The sequence below is a fragment of the Sinohyriopsis cumingii genome, unplaced genomic scaffold, assembly GCF_028554795.1.
Source record: "Sinohyriopsis cumingii isolate HCF-2022 unplaced genomic scaffold, ASM2855479v2 utg000379l, whole genome shotgun sequence".
Lineage (NCBI taxonomy): Eukaryota > Metazoa > Mollusca > Bivalvia > Unionida > Unionidae > Sinohyriopsis > Sinohyriopsis cumingii.
The window spans coordinates 2,426,228-2,442,500 of record NW_028315894.1 but is presented as its reverse complement, the minus strand read 5'-3'; the positions used below and the strand labels follow the sequence as shown (position 1 = coordinate 2,442,500).

The 16,273-nt window shown below is 32.2% G+C and overlaps 1 protein-coding gene across 11 annotated transcripts in view; it reads left to right on the top strand.

Moving 5' to 3' along the window:
• The window catches only part of LOC149774226 (uncharacterized), a 91,976-nt gene that overhangs the window by 10,629 nt on the left and 65,074 nt on the right, over window positions 1-16,273 (top strand). Inside the window, exon 1 of one of the 11 annotated variants that reach the window (XM_089945670.1) lies at window positions 5,781-5,799. The exons of 7 other annotated variants lie outside the window; for them this stretch is intronic. The gene's annotated coding sequence lies outside the window, so the exon portion shown is untranslated. Of the gene's footprint in view, window positions 1-5,780; window positions 5,800-15,321; window positions 15,432-16,077; window positions 16,188-16,273 lie in introns of those variants that run through there. 3 more of the 11 variants (XM_089945664.1, XM_089945667.1, XM_089945669.1) reach the window with 3 other exon arrangements.

Sequence of the window (16,273 nt, the reverse complement as noted above, 5' to 3'; positions counted from 1 at the left end):
ATTTGTATTTGATGAGCCTTATTATTTCAAATATTCTACGTTTTCAAAGCAACATATTTAGTAATCTAGTATATGGATGATTCCCTTTCAAGGGAAAATGATTATGCAAATATAATATATATATATATATATATATATATATATATATATATATATATATATATCCACATTGTAAAGGTGCACGATGTTTACTACTGAAATAAAATTCAGTAGTCCAAGACGACACCTTAACGTCTTCTGTCAAGATAGTTGATGTGTTATGTGATGTAATTTGGATTTTTAACGTAGCTTTAACACTGTTTCAGTCATATCGCTACGATGTCTGCAATGTGGCAGTTTATAGTGATGTCTAGCACTGGGGCATCATGCCGCAGACATGTAGTATGATGTCCCATCCAGTCACATTATCCTGACACCAGGCCGACCAGTCCTAACAATAGCCTCTTAATGCTGAGCGCCAAGCGAGGAAGCTTTTAGTATCATCTTTTCAAGTCTGTGGTCTGACTCGGCCGGGGATCGAACTCACGACCTCCCGCATCCGAGGAGGACGCTCTAACCACTAGGCCACCGGAGCGGTCCTAGATAGTTGATAGTTGGGTTGATTTGATTTTAGAAAGGGTGAGGTCAAAATAGAAGATTCTTCAGTGATGTGATATTTTCATTCAATAACTAGATTATCCAAGACCTGATAAGAAAGAAATTAACTATTTTTATTGTCTCCGTCTTTTGTGAATTTGCTTTATCTATGTATAGGTGTCATTACAGGTCATTAGAACAGTACTGCAAACTTACGAATGAAACATACGTGAGCCTTTTGTTAATACAAATTAACTTAGGAGGTAACGAATAACACCAGTGTCTAATTCTTTTCTCTCTGTATACTTATATATGAACCATGAATCACAACCGTAAGATCAAAATATCAATACATTGCTAACACTGCCTTCATAGTATCTGATCAAACCATTACTTATCTTGCCAAGCATATCATTTGATGAGAGTTGTCAAAAAGATAATGCTAATGTTTGCATAGTTCATCTTATTAAATTACAAGTGTGATGATATTATTATTAATATTATTATTATTATTATTATTATTATTATTTTAGAAGTCACTATCATATTACAAGTGTGATGATGATGATATTATTATTATTATTGATATTATTGTTATTTTAGAAGCCACTGTTATGTTCTTTTTTATTTACCGGACCGATAATTCCCTCAGAGATTATTTTTAAAAAGCCATCAGATTTTAAACGGAAAATAGAAAAAAGAATTTTAGACTGTTTTTCCATCAAGCCATTACTTTAGAACCAAATAGGGTTACCGAGTGTCCGAGTGAACTAAGGTGCTCACCTAGTCTAGACGTGATCAATGTGACAATGATTTTAACTTTTCAACTATATACACCAACAATAGACGAAGCTAACCTTAAGCTTTCGTCCTCACGCTATGGACTTCATCAGTAAACTAATTAAATCTCTACTGAATGTTAACATCGGTCGATGAAATGGGGAGCTATGGTAACAGATTGTCCAAGATACCAGATATGCGACAGGTTTAAATGGCCCATATCCCTGTTCTGCATCAATTTGTGTGCACGGATGTATATCGATTCCTTAACCCCAGCTCGAAACAAGCTTGTTCCTGATCTAGGATTGGTACTGAGGTCCACTAAACAAACATGGGAGGACTGAAAGAGTCGAGACAAAACTAAAGCAGCGATTCAGCCAGACAATGTGTCAAAACTACATTTAAGTATCGAAATGCAGATAATCTGAGCCTAATATCAACCTTGTAATAATTGATTATAGTATATATATATATATATATATATATATATATATATATATATATATATATATATATATATAAAGAGAGAGAGAGAGAGACAGAGGGAGAGAGAGAGAGAGAGAGAGACGAAGAAAGAAATATAAAACTATACAGTGGTATCGGACAGCTTTTGCACATTTTAGCTCAATGTCATTCTTGTATTAAACTCTTAATGTCGATTGGAACGTCATATATATGGCGGTCAGTATTTAATGGTGGCGGAAGAACCCGGGAATATCCAAAGTTATCCATATGATGTTACAATTCTGACAACTAAACCTATTAAAAAGGATATCATTTCATCGCAAATGACATCATTTCATCGCAGGGAAAACATATATTCAAGAATAACAACTGCATTTGTGTCTATTACATAATTCCATGCAAGTGATGTGCAATTTCCGTAACTCACTTGCATCGTTTGAGTGAATGTTCCTACATCTGTTCTTTCATTCCACCCGAGTGTATTTTTCCATCTTGCCGTTATTCCATCGTATGTTTCTGCTGGCGACATTGTTCTGATTTCGTAAGACAATAAGATTATAATCCTAACATTTTCTATTTCGAAATGTATGTTCACCTTCATCTTAAATTCCCAGAAACAACTCAATTATCAACGGTTTGTGATGAAAGCAAAACAGTTTTTTAAATATTTTCCTAAGATGCCATTCTCTCCATACACAGTGCATTTTACCTTCGCTTAGAATTATATATATATATATATATATATATATATATATATATATATATATATATATATATATATATATATATATATATAGGTGATAGCCTGCTACAGTAAACAACATCTCCAAGCAAGGACTTTCAATAGTTGTTGTTGAAAATAGTCATTAATATGATACTAGTAAATTGCATTACATACACTCAGTTTGACATGACAAATGCTTTGCTCTTTGATTATAATATACGTAAGATCTCTTTTCCAAAAATGTTATTGCTTTGATTATTTCGTGTTGTTTCTCACCCATTAGTTACATGATGGATTCGTAAAAGTTGTTTTTTTAAATAATTACCCGATATTTGATTTCAGCGTTTGGTGATATCTGAAATTACTATATTGAGTGTATTTAAGTTTTCGTTACCTTACCACTATGAGTCAGTCTTTGATAATTAATGTGCAGTCTAATACATATAAAGAAATTGTTAAACATATTTAATATATTTGTTAAGTCTTCTTACCCATCTAAACGAAGCGGGGTATCACCTACTTATTGTGGTATTTGAACTCTTTTTGGAACCTCGATGCCTCTTTATTCTTTTTCGCTTGTCCGAGTCCGAGTGACAATATTTAAAAGGCAAATACAAAAGCTAGTAGCAAAAAAGGGAAGCCGTGTTTTTGAATAGAACTTCCCTCTCAAGATCTGAACATTTGTATGAACCTCAGTTCTTAGCAAATAGGGACCGACATTGTTATTGCATAACCAAATTTTTTTTGGGTGCTTCAGTCATAAATTCTTCATAATTTCGTAAACAAATGCCACTGATTTGTACAGCCACGTATTGATGGTTATATATTCAGTACTGTTATCATTCGCTCTATTTACTGAAATGATACTTTGGCCTTTGTTATAACAAACTTGCGTTTCATTTACGCATTTGAAAACATCACTCTATAGTCGATTTTGTCAGAATCCGAGGTAAATTTATATAACTAGTGTTGAAAATATGGTTACAAACTAGTGATGTCTTTTCCGGAAACACATAACCTTTTTAAAAAGAGAAAAGAATCTCCCTTCTCTGAATTACAGATAAGAAACTCTTGTTCTAACCAGTTATGCACACATAAAAGTTATGTTTCTATTTCTCCCAAAAGGAAAGATATACATCCATTCTCAGAGAAGTCCCGTTATTTAATTTTATCAAAGTTGTGCTGAGCTTTAGGGTTTGGAAATAAATTTCCTCTTGATTTACGTGTGGTGTATCGATCCAGTTGCAGAATGACTGGAATTTGGCGTTTATTGACACGTTTACCATACTTGGAAAATCACTGGAAAATATTCTGTTTGATCATTTTAAGTTTTGAAGTTTAATGATACAAGTTCTGTCCATACCTTTTAGTGAAGTAATTTCTTTTGAACTAGGTTTATTTATTTCCGGACTAAAGAAAAATTGATATATCTTTGTCCTTTCCTGAAGCCATTATTTTTGCTGCGAACGTTCTTGTGCGACTTAAGCTTCATTAAGTGTTAAAATAGGATGCTGCCACGTTTTGATCCACGAAATCCACTTTACTCCAGACTTAAAAGAGTTACCAGCTAAATCAGAGTCGACGTTTTATTGATTCCATCAGTTTATTAATTCCAGAGGAACACATTTTAGATGAGATTTTACAAAATCATCAGGCAAATTCCTTCATTTAAAATTGTAAAAGTCCTATCGTGTTTACTGTCAAGAGAATTCAGTGTTTTATGATAGGTTTGTGTAAGGCAGTTCATAGCATAAACGTGCCTTACATATGTTTTTCACAGAGTTATTGACTTTCCAAAAGGTTAATCCTGTATTAGTTTTAGTATATGCAAAATGTACATAGAAACCATTATTATCAGAACCAGTTAGTGCATAAGCTACACTTTGATCTGACATTTTTTTTAAAACATATACACTACAGCCACAGTTTTGCAAACAAGTGGGTGCTATTTTCATGGTATGAAATTGACAATTATAAAGAAGCCAATTTATTAAAATGAATGTGTTACATGTCCGGTACTTCAAAGAGTTCGTCACTTCATACTGGATGAAATCATAACATGTTTCTAATTTGGTCTCACCAAATGTTTATCGAGTGCATTTTTAATTTTAATTTGCCATTTTTGTTTAATTTTTCACATTTATAAGAGTTCAAACAAGGCCTAAAACCGTGCTACAAGTACTAAAACGAGTAGTCATAGAATCCCGTTCTACGATATGCCGGTCAAGCAATTATACTATGGAGTATGCTATTATAAAGATTTCAAAGCAGATATATTTATTTTATATTTATTGTGAACTAAGTTTTCGACTTTTTTATTTCTATAGTTCCACCATAATATTTAGGACGATGTGTTTTTACCTGACATCTTTGAATCTTTTAAATAGATATAGTTCAATATTAGGGGTGTTTGTACATTATTTCGCACACATTGAGCTCCTGTGTAGGATAGATCTTAACTTTATTTAACATAACACTAAATAACTACTATTTTCTCATGAAAATATAATGTCATCATTGTCCATTGTTGAGTGTGTTTATATCAACGTTCGTATATATCTGTGTAGCAGGCATATTGCACTCGGTTCTATTTAGAGGGTTTATCTCGGCATGCGATTATATTTCATAATGATGAGGGACTTGCAATACTTCAATGACCAGTTTCTTACCTGACAGAATCGTTTAACTGCGATAACTATGTTCAAGCTAAAGAAAACATAATGAGGAAACGTGTCGTACCTAGAACAAAATACTCAAGCAATGGATTGATCTTGAGGTTCAGATGGATAAGCGATTTTTAATTTACCAAGTTTAATGAATTTTCTCTCTTCATTGTTGTAAACACTTTCGTGTCTATCATATCACGAACAAATCAAATTCGCAGGATACGTAAATCAATGAAAGGTATAAACCAGTTAAATTTGAAAAGATCGAAAATGAAAGTTTGAACTTATGTTGAATAGAATATTCGCGTTAAATTGCTTTTGGCGTATGAGGCGGTTTTAAGTACGGATAACTTTTTCCAGGAACAACTTTCCCTGCAACATATGTTAGAATCAATAGGTTTATTGTAATAAATAACTGAAACCATGTGATTATGTATTGACTGGTTTAAAATAACCCGAATGGAACAACAGTAATATTAATTTCCTATATTTTGCACATGAGTCACATGTGGAAAAGGTTATTATATGCTGGGTGTGCAAATATAAAGTTTAAAGGAAGTGGCATTGGCACTTGCGTGCGTGTATAGGGTAAGTTTAAAATTTTAGTATTTCTACTGAAAAATTAATTATTTTCTTCTCACATTACAGAACTTTTAGTCAATCAGAATTAAAAACAAATCTATGAAGTTATTCTTTTATAGTATATATAAGGGTAATATTTAAGTGAATATATTTGGTTTAAGATAAGCTGCTTTAAATAGCTAAAACATGTTTTAAAAACAATATTGAGTGCTTTTCTTAAAACAATTTCCTGTTAGCAGTAAAAAGCATACTTGATCAATATCGTACATATGAATTCTTAAACTTAAATGGGCCTTGAGATGTATGAGAATGTTTGCACATACACCACAATCTATGTTATAACCTTTCCTTCAAATGTGCAGTATATTTATGAGTGCCTTATAGACATGCGAAACAGTCGTTTAATTATAAACATACTTTTAACAGTGTTTTTAGGATTCGATGTGGGGCGGGATCAAAAGGAGAAATTGAGAATGGACTATAAATGAATAGAAATATTGTAACATAATAATAATAATAATCTTATTATTATTATTATTATTATTATTAACGAGGATTATATATTTAATATTACTCGATAAATATGATCCTTTCTATATTGAAGCATGACAAGATACCATGTATACTATTATGAGAAGATTATTTGAAACAAATGTGATGCGCTAAAGAATAATGAAAGTGAAATATCGTGAGAATGTCATAAAGTATCTAATATATAGTATCACCTAATATCGAAAGATTTCATTAAAATAGAGAAAGGTTTGTAAACACTATAACAAAAAGTACAAAATTTATTGAAATTGAAGTAAATAGTTTTGCATGATTATTGTATTCTGAGAATGTTAATAGCTGGTTTTATCCTCACAACGTAAGCTTTACCGAGGACGGGCACCTCATCTAAACCTCCAAGACAAAATATTATCCTCATTCTGATAATGCCTGGCAGCAACTGTCGAATGTTGGCTGATACAGAAAATCTACTTCACACAACAAAACTGGCAAAATAGTGATGTCAAAATGGTATCAGACTCTGACCACTGATCACTCAGATATTATATTAATTATATATCTGTTAGAATATTATACTAGTAAAATATATATTCTCATTGCTTTTTGGAAGCTTCGAGCAAGAAAAAAGTTCCTGTTTTCTTCCTGTCAGAGGGTAAGAAAATGAAGTTGTTCCTTACAAAATTATTGTGCCCATTAATGGTATTTAATGTTTATGTTTGTTGAAGCGGTCATAGACGACTAAATAATTATGTCCTAATAAAGATATACGTAACTTCGAACGTATGTATTAACAAAATACACACAGGTATTAGTAATTAGAAAATTCAATACATACTAGTTAGCTATGCATTAACTTGTGAATTCACAGAAAATACGTTGATATCATGCGGATTACATTAAGAGCTGACGTCAAGTTTATAGAGACAATGTTGTGCTGTTTTTCGTTTTCTTCTTCCTTATTATCTTTGCAAACGAAACCCTTTTTTTTAAACACGTCTTCAAAGGCATCGTTGATTCCATTGTATCTTCTTTATTCAATATATAAGGGATGCAAGTTGATGATTTTTAGCATCATTTTAGGCCTTATTGACAAGTAGAAACAAATACTACCTGTCATGTCAAATATGAGAACCGTTTAGTTTTTAGACTGTTTTCTTGATATGTGAAACTCGCAACTGGGTATGCATATATTATAATTTATGTTTATGGGGTTTCAACAAAATTATCAAAAGATGTATATGTGCCAAGGAATTACAATAACTCTAAAAGATACAGTTATTGACTTCTCAAGATGCTCGAAGATGATGTTGAATTTTATTGATACAGGTATTCATTTCTATTACATTTAAAACTCTCCTTTGACATTTTAGTTATAAACTTATTTGGTATGAAAAGTTAGTCAATATTTCGAAATAAATCGACTTAAATGCTGCATTTATTAATTGCAATGTTTCAGTAGTAAGAAGTAGTGGTCTGTGACAAGGCTAACCGTTAGAGGACACTGTTATATACATACCTCTTTGAAAAGAAATGAATATGATTTTGAAGCAGTTAGTCTAGACGCAGATAACGTTAGCGTGTTGCCATATTATTTATTCAAAAAGAAATTATCATTCTTAAAGTTGCGGCCTTTATATGTAGTGTTATTAGTAGGATTAATCTAAGCTGGTTTTTTTTCATGGGCTTATTGGGTCGTTAGGGTACAATAAGTATCAGAAAGCCGAAATGACCAGATCCAAGAATAACGTCAACAGATTTGCGAGTATCCACAAAAGTATCTAAACGTTTGGCGTATATCTTTATTCTCACACATATATTGAAATACTTATCGATATACTAACCGGAACACAACTTTCAAGCAACAGAACAGTTTTTGTTATCCCTTTTCCTTCCAGTGTGTTATATAAAATCTTAAAGCTTATATCCGACTTTAAGACCATATGTCTACTTATGATAAATACTGTATGGCATGCCGCCATTTTAGATAGTCAATAACAGCTAACCGAAAATGGTCCGAACTGGATTTATGTCCTACTTTCTCTACTGCATGTATATTATACCACGTACTACTTAGAAATAAAACAACGTTAACATGAACATAGTTTATGCGGAAATTCGGCATTGTTGTTCTTTTGTAAACAAGAAAAACAGCAACGAAAAAAAACTTACATATAGTCCTCTGGAAAGGTTAACACACTTTTATTGACTGTAAGCTTGCAATTGCTTCGCTTGATATCTTCTCTTTTCTTTTTGCATTTGAATGATATATTTCCCATAAAGCTTTTTCTCTCTCTCTCTCTCTCTCGTAGGTTGGTCATCTTTGAGAGATCCATTCCGTATCAGCCGTATAACAAGCTAAAAAGATATATTATACAAATTACGTATCCGACACAGAAAAATGGGATGTGTATAAAAGATAAAAACGGTTTTAACAGAGATAATGAGAGAGAGGGAGATGATGATGATGGTGATGATGATGATGACGATATGATGATGTATTCAAGAAACGCTCTAACATATTGAAAACATGGCTTAGCTACAGAAATGAGGATACACTATTAAAGTGAAATACAACCTCTAATTTGAACTTAGTTTATGGATTGTGAGAGGAAATTTGTTAATAACCAAAGAATATTGTTTAATAACAACAATCACATTAATAAGTATAAATGTACCAAAACGCGTAATCTTCCATCCAAAGCACATTATATTATGGTTTTATATTTGCAACTATAAGGATAGTATCGGTCTGGTATCAATGTTTTCATTATCCTGGGAAGAGAGGGGGTCGTTGGACGGTCGAGTCCTGAGTTGGAAGATGACAGTTTTCAAAACACGCAAGAAATTTGGCTAACATTCACACCAAAAAGACAATTAGGATCGATATTCTTACATTAAAAAGCTCAATATTTTCAGATACAACTTAAAATTACCCTAGTGAAGTTGCTGATTCGGTTCGTTGGCGTCAATTTACTCGCTTTCGGGGGCGCAAGCTCCCAGTCAAGTGATATAAAACTGGTGATGTACATGCGCGCCAGTATGAAAGAATTTAGTTTAAAAGTCATGCTCATGTTTAAAAATATGGACTAGAAGTGTAGATTATCGTAAACATTGGGATAAAATGTCTTAACTCCTCCAAATGTAACTAGATGCATATTTATAATTTAGTTTTGTTAGAATTTAAGATTAATGCAACTAGTAGGTCTATGCTCATAAAAATGAAATCATGTTGTACGCAGAAGGCAAACTTTGATCATAGGGTATATTTATTGTGCTCCTAATAAGAAAAGTCTTTACAATTATTTGTCATCACGTCGACAAACATTAATACATTTTGGTTACGATTATTGATTACTATTACTCAGCTTCAATTGTATTTTTATATTTCGTTTTCGAGGAATAGTCTTTACTGCATAAGATCATTTTCTTAAGCGAAACGTTCAGAAATAATTTTTTGTACATTATGTTTCAACACTACATGGAAACATTACGCTCGAAACTATATTCATTTTTATCAGTAGGATTTTGGAAGAGTAGTTATTTCGCAATATTTTCAACTGCAATGCCTTATACATGCTTCCTTGGTACATTCAGATTGTAATTGTAACTGTAAACAGGAACATATTTTGTAATTTGTATTTGTAAAAGTTAGCTTTATATGTTTCTTCATGTTAAAATCAACATAAGCTATATTAGGAAACGAAAATTCCGGAAAATGAAACAGGAAATTCCCAAATAACAACCGATGTTTCGAAACGTTTTATAGAAAAATACTTTAACGAAATCAGGAAAAAAGAAAAGTAGTTCTCTATTAAGAGATAGGTAACATTGAACTGATCATAGTATATGAAATAATTTCTCCTGACCACGCACTATCGTTCAGATGTAAGAAAACCATTTCTTAACAATGATTGCGAACATAAGCAAAGTATAAGTTGGAGGAAACCATAACTGCGGAACAACTAAAACTATTAGATTCACCCAATACTACTTCTTTCTTAAGTCATGTATATTTTTATGATCAGGTTTTGCGTGAGTTGAATTTACAAAAAGTGGGGGAGGGAGCGTTTTGTGCCGCTGAAGTGTGAGTTTAATCTTCTAAACTAAGATGCTGAAACCAGTTTGGTATTTAATAAAATGAAAATTGTCTTTGCCTACTTTAATACCGGATTTATTTCATCTTGCGATACCAAAAACGATTTTAACGCCACAATATCACGTTTTATGCTTCGCCACTCGTTAAAATATTATATTTTGTGGCACCACACGATGAAATATATCCGATATTAACTTAGGAAATGAAATATCCTCTATATATTTGTGAGACTACAGTTATATATCTGCCTAAATGCAAAGAATCTGTTGTATTTACAAAATATGAATTATACAATGACTGCACAAATATGAAATTTATGGTTAGAAAGTGTAACGCTTTCTTATATCTCCGGGTTGTTTCTATGCGATGACTCCCATTTGCACATTGGAAGTAACTTGCATGTGTAAGTCAGGACAATCTTCTGGTAGCAGTGAAAAATGATCTTTATGAAAATATGTTAATATAAAGCATTAAATTTAGTTTGCCAAGAGCATTGAGGTGTATGGGAATGTTCTTATAAACGGCAAAAACTATATTATATATGCAACTTAAAATGTGATGTATGATTGTGGGTGCATTTAAACAGGTAAAGCGTCGTATAATTGGAAGCATCAGCTTGATATGGAGGCTAGGATTGGGGGTGTGGGTGGGTGGTGAAAAGAGAATAGAATTACATGACCATGACTAGTGAGGAATGCTGTGCAAAATAATAATAATAATAATAATAATAATAATACTAATAATATATTTAATGTTGCCAGTATTGTTATTGTTATTATTATTAAATAGGATCAATTATTTAACACTTCCCAAATCTGAAATATGATTCTCTCTCTCGATCTATATATATATATATATATATATATATATATATATATATATATATATATATATATATACATGTATATATATATATATATATATATATATATATATATATATATATATATATATATATATATATATATATATAATTATTCAGCGTAATTCACTCCAGTGAATTATTACTTTTATTTTAAGAGGAATGTTCAGTATTTCACAGCCTAGCATAAATTACACACACACACACACACACACACACACACATATATATATATATATATATATATATATATATATATATATATATATATATATATAAGGCAAGCAAATAGATTATATATTAAATTATGATAAGATCATACAGGTGAAAGAATGATACAGCCAACAAAAAATCCTGACAATGTCATAAGTTATTAGCATCTAAAATCTAAGAAGTTAGAGAGTTAGGTTTATTTTAAAAAATACAAATATTCTACTAAATTAATTAGATAATAATATTTGGTTTGTGTTTTTTTCTTCTTCTTGTTGCCTTAAAATGCCTCCGATTCAATCCTAACTGCGCATACTAGCTCTAGACTCGTTCCCAACGAAATGATAAACGGGCTTCTGAATAATAGCCGTGGTCTTCATTTTGCAGTAAATATACACAATGAATTCACGATAAAAAAAAAGGGGGGTTTGCGTTTGAGTAGATCATGGTCATAACATTATGTGAATAGTACTTAGTATTTTATAGGGCTAAAATTACCCCCCCCCCCATAACAAAACTAGCGTACTCATGAAAAGCAAATGTATATCTGCATGCCATGAGCTCATCTTTTCATAATAATTAGAACAAGGAATATAAAAATTTGGAGATAATAATAATTATAATAATAATAACAATTATTATTATTATTATTATTATTATTATTATTATTATTATTAAAATAGAGTTTGAACAACATTACAGCCTGATTGATACAATAAAACTTTGATACACAGTAATACATAGACAAGGTCAAGAACTGTCATAGTTCACTTAGATTATCGTAGTGGGATTATGACTACAATGCTCTTATTCAATTGGCATATGAAATTAACACGTTACTTGTTCATGATTTTACTGAATAATAGTCTTGATGTTTATGGTTGGTTTTATCCTCCAACGAAACGCTCTTACCGAGTGTGGGATACTGCCTGAAAATATTTGGCAGATTTTAGCCGATACAGAATTTCTCCTTGATAAAACACCAATGGGAAAAAAGATGCCATATTTTGACGTTTGGTCACATGGAAAGCGTTTAACATTATCACATTACTATATTAGTCAAATATATTTTCTCATTGATTTGTTACAGATTCGTGCAAGCAAATATGTTTTATTCCTTTCTGCAGTCAATAAAGATGCATGCTTACCATGACCACTTTATGTGTCCGTTTTGTGTTATCGTCTATATATATATATATATATATATATATATATATATATATATATATATATATATATATATATATATATTTAGTATAAAAAATTCATATTCAATATGTTCATGTGCGACACTGTAGCGTATTATATTTGGCGTTAAACAATGACGCCACAATAAAATTAAGAAATGATAACTTTAAATTGATAATCGTCGGAAAATAAAAAGAGACCAAAAGTGCATAAGCGTGTTCACCTACGTCTGATTAGAAATTGAGAATGGTTCTCAGGTTACAAAACCTCAATTTTTATCCATGCTAGATACTGTTGTAGCTGTCATACATGTCTGTTGTTTTATTGTCTAGATATTATAACAGTTTGATGCATATGCTTTGTTTTATAGATCATATTGATTTTTATTGTTAGAAATATCATTATTATTGGCAAACCACTAGACTGGAACTCTTCAACTGTTTTTCCAGGAATGGCTATGAAAACCATCACGCAAATAAATGATATAAACAAGATTTCCGGCTTGATTTGGCTAGCCGGTTGTGAGGTATTTTGTCTAGTAGATGTGATCCGTGGTATACAATGAGTGCAAAGTGTCAGGCCTAAATACACAAGATGAAAGCCAACCTACCTTCGTCTGAGAATGCGGTGGAGTTAGGCTCGCTAATCAGGAGGGTTTTCAAATTATTTGTGTGCATCAGAGCGGTACACGAACACTGCTTGTTTAGTTGCTCTAAGCTCACTTTAATATGTTTTTACTAGTGGCATTAGTTAGCATCTTTTGGGAAAGGTCGGTCAAGTGTCTAGCCTTAGGACCGTAATTTAACTGCTGGTAAATTAGACAGTGTATGTGTATGACTAAGAGAGAGAGAGAGAGAGAGAGAGAGAGAGAGAGAGAATACAATTCAACGAAAATCTCTCTCCCGAGTTCAGCGCGTGATCCTTTCCTGCGTTCTTACAAGACTTACCGAACTAATTCTATGGAATAATGGGAAGCAGCGTAGATGCGGATGAACATAAAGTAGAGTATATATGGGCTTGGCTTGGCAATGGAAGTAAAGCTTGAGTGGAAAAAAATTGGTGACAATTTATGCTTGTTGTAACTGAAAAAGTAGAGACAGTGTTTTATTCAATTAATTTCAGTCCTTTTACAGAGCCGAGTTTGAAAAACTTGTAACTGAATTTAGCACCTGACTCATATGTTTTTTTTTTTCACATAAGCTGTCACCAAGGATACTTCTATAACGATAAATGTGGGTTTGTTCATGAGCATTCAGATATTTAGTTTTTAATATCAGGGTTTACTATAGGAACTAAATTAGTCACACAGAGAATGACAGCCCTGTTGTGGTTCCAAATATACATGTACAATTAAATTTACTATGAATGCAATAGTATAGTTCTGTTTGTGGATAACAAGCAAAATGAATACATTTTCTATACCTCAGAATGACTTTCAGTGGGATATTAAGCAAACTTTCAGATATGGCAACTATTGCCATGAAGGTGGGGGGGGGGGGTGAAGTGCAGTGTTAAAGAATGTGTAGATTTCACTATGCTAGGTGGAGTGTTTTGGACAGATAAAGTTTTTAACATTTACCATTTATAGTGTAACTATGGTCAGCAATGTGATGTTGCCTGGTAGTTTGAACAATTGTGTTTCAGATGTGATCACTTAGACCTCTACCACTATGCATAATGGTGATCATGATTTTGTTTCCGACCAATTTCATTCAGTGAATGTTTGGGAACTTCAAATTTGTATATTAATTGTCTTATGCCTTCCTTACTTTCGGTTTCAAATTGTATGTGTTCTGAAGGAATTATATGTACTTTCTGTCAGTTTAATCACCATTTGTGAAGTAACACATGCACATGTGTATGGTCCAAACTGACCATTTACTAAGTTAGTGTATAAGATGACAATGCTGATGATATATTCAGATCTTAAATTGAAGACCGACAAATGGTTATAGAAATCAAGGTAACTCAAGTAACTATTGCTTGGACAGATTTATTTGAATATTTCTTTCTGATTTTCTAAAATGAAGCGCAAAACCTTAAATGTTGTCAGAAATGCACCATTGCTATTGTTGGTGTGCCTGAATTTGAAATATAATTTAATATTCACTAATGTAATTCTTGACAAGCAGAATTATGGACACTGTTTATACATAGGTCTGCCAAGTAAATCAAGGATGGATATCGGACTCATGGAACTAGTGATATGGGAGAAGGGGAACCAGCCTAGAAATGGGTGAAGAAAAAATACAGTTTATTTTGGTCTGACTGAGCAGGAATTGCTGAAATTGAATGAAAAATGATAGTGAAAATAATGTTTTGCGAGTTTATCCTTACTGTAACTGAAGAAAAAGATAGAGACAGTGTTTCATTGATGGATGTTTAGTCCTTTCCAGACGTCAATTTGGGAAACTCATTACTGAAATTAGCACCAGATTCTTTGGTGCAGTAAAGAAAGCACATATTTAAACACACGTAGATCCAAATAATGGGCGGATTATTTGTTTTTTTCTAAATAGACGCTGTCATCAAGAGTATATCTATATACTGATAAATATAGGCTTTTTCATGAGCATTCAGAAATTTATAGTTATTGCATTTTTACTATCATTGTGTTTGCATAGGTTTACTATGGTAGTTGAATTAGTACCGTGAATCCTATATATAGATACCGAACGCTGTTACATGCCTACTTCAAACAATGAGTCACATCAATGACCTTATCAGCATAAAACAAAAGGAAACCTGATCTCGTCTATGGGGGAGAGCGAGGTAATTATATGTATGCATTTTAATTCTATGCATGCATTTTCTATTATTATATAATGTATGTTCTATCCTACGTTATTCTGTTTGTATTTTCTATTAGTTCTGTGTTGTATATTCTAATCTGCCAATAGTACTGAATTTATTAGGTCTGATATAACAATACTGCATTTTCGTGTCTTCAGATTCCATTAGTCCAACCTGTCAGACCCGACGCTAATATTTATGTTGTGGGCGTCAGGGTCTTACAGCCTAACTAATGGCGCTGTGTAGTGTGTTTTTGATGTCAACTAACATCGTTAAGAAAGTAAAATTTTCAGGAATATTTCACACAACTGACAACTAAAATAATGACGCTTTTCTACAAAGTAGTTATATTGTTTTAGTCAGACGTTACTTACTATGATGCCTTTTCTCTAATAAATTCAAATTCTCACAAAAGAAATGGGCCCGTTTTCAAGATTCTTTGGCCTACTTTTCATTGGGCTGGAAAGCAATGAAAGCCGAGAATGCCGAAATCGGATAAAGTTGAAACATTATTTTTTAACGAAACGAATAAAAAATATTTTATGTCTATTTAAACTGTAAACAACGTTTCGTTTCGTTCAAGAAACATATCCTAAACATCAACCTACCTAACTTACTTCGGCATGCCTCGACTACCGTCGCATTGCAACAAAGTCAAATGTATGTCAACGGAACGTGAAAATGCATCCATTTGCTAGTGTCATATTTTCATTCCACCAGGATAAAGACAGCACAGTAAGTATATTAATTACACATAAATTAGTGGAAAAATGTCGATATAGGCTACCAAATGTGTGAGATGCTCCTGAAACTTTGATTAC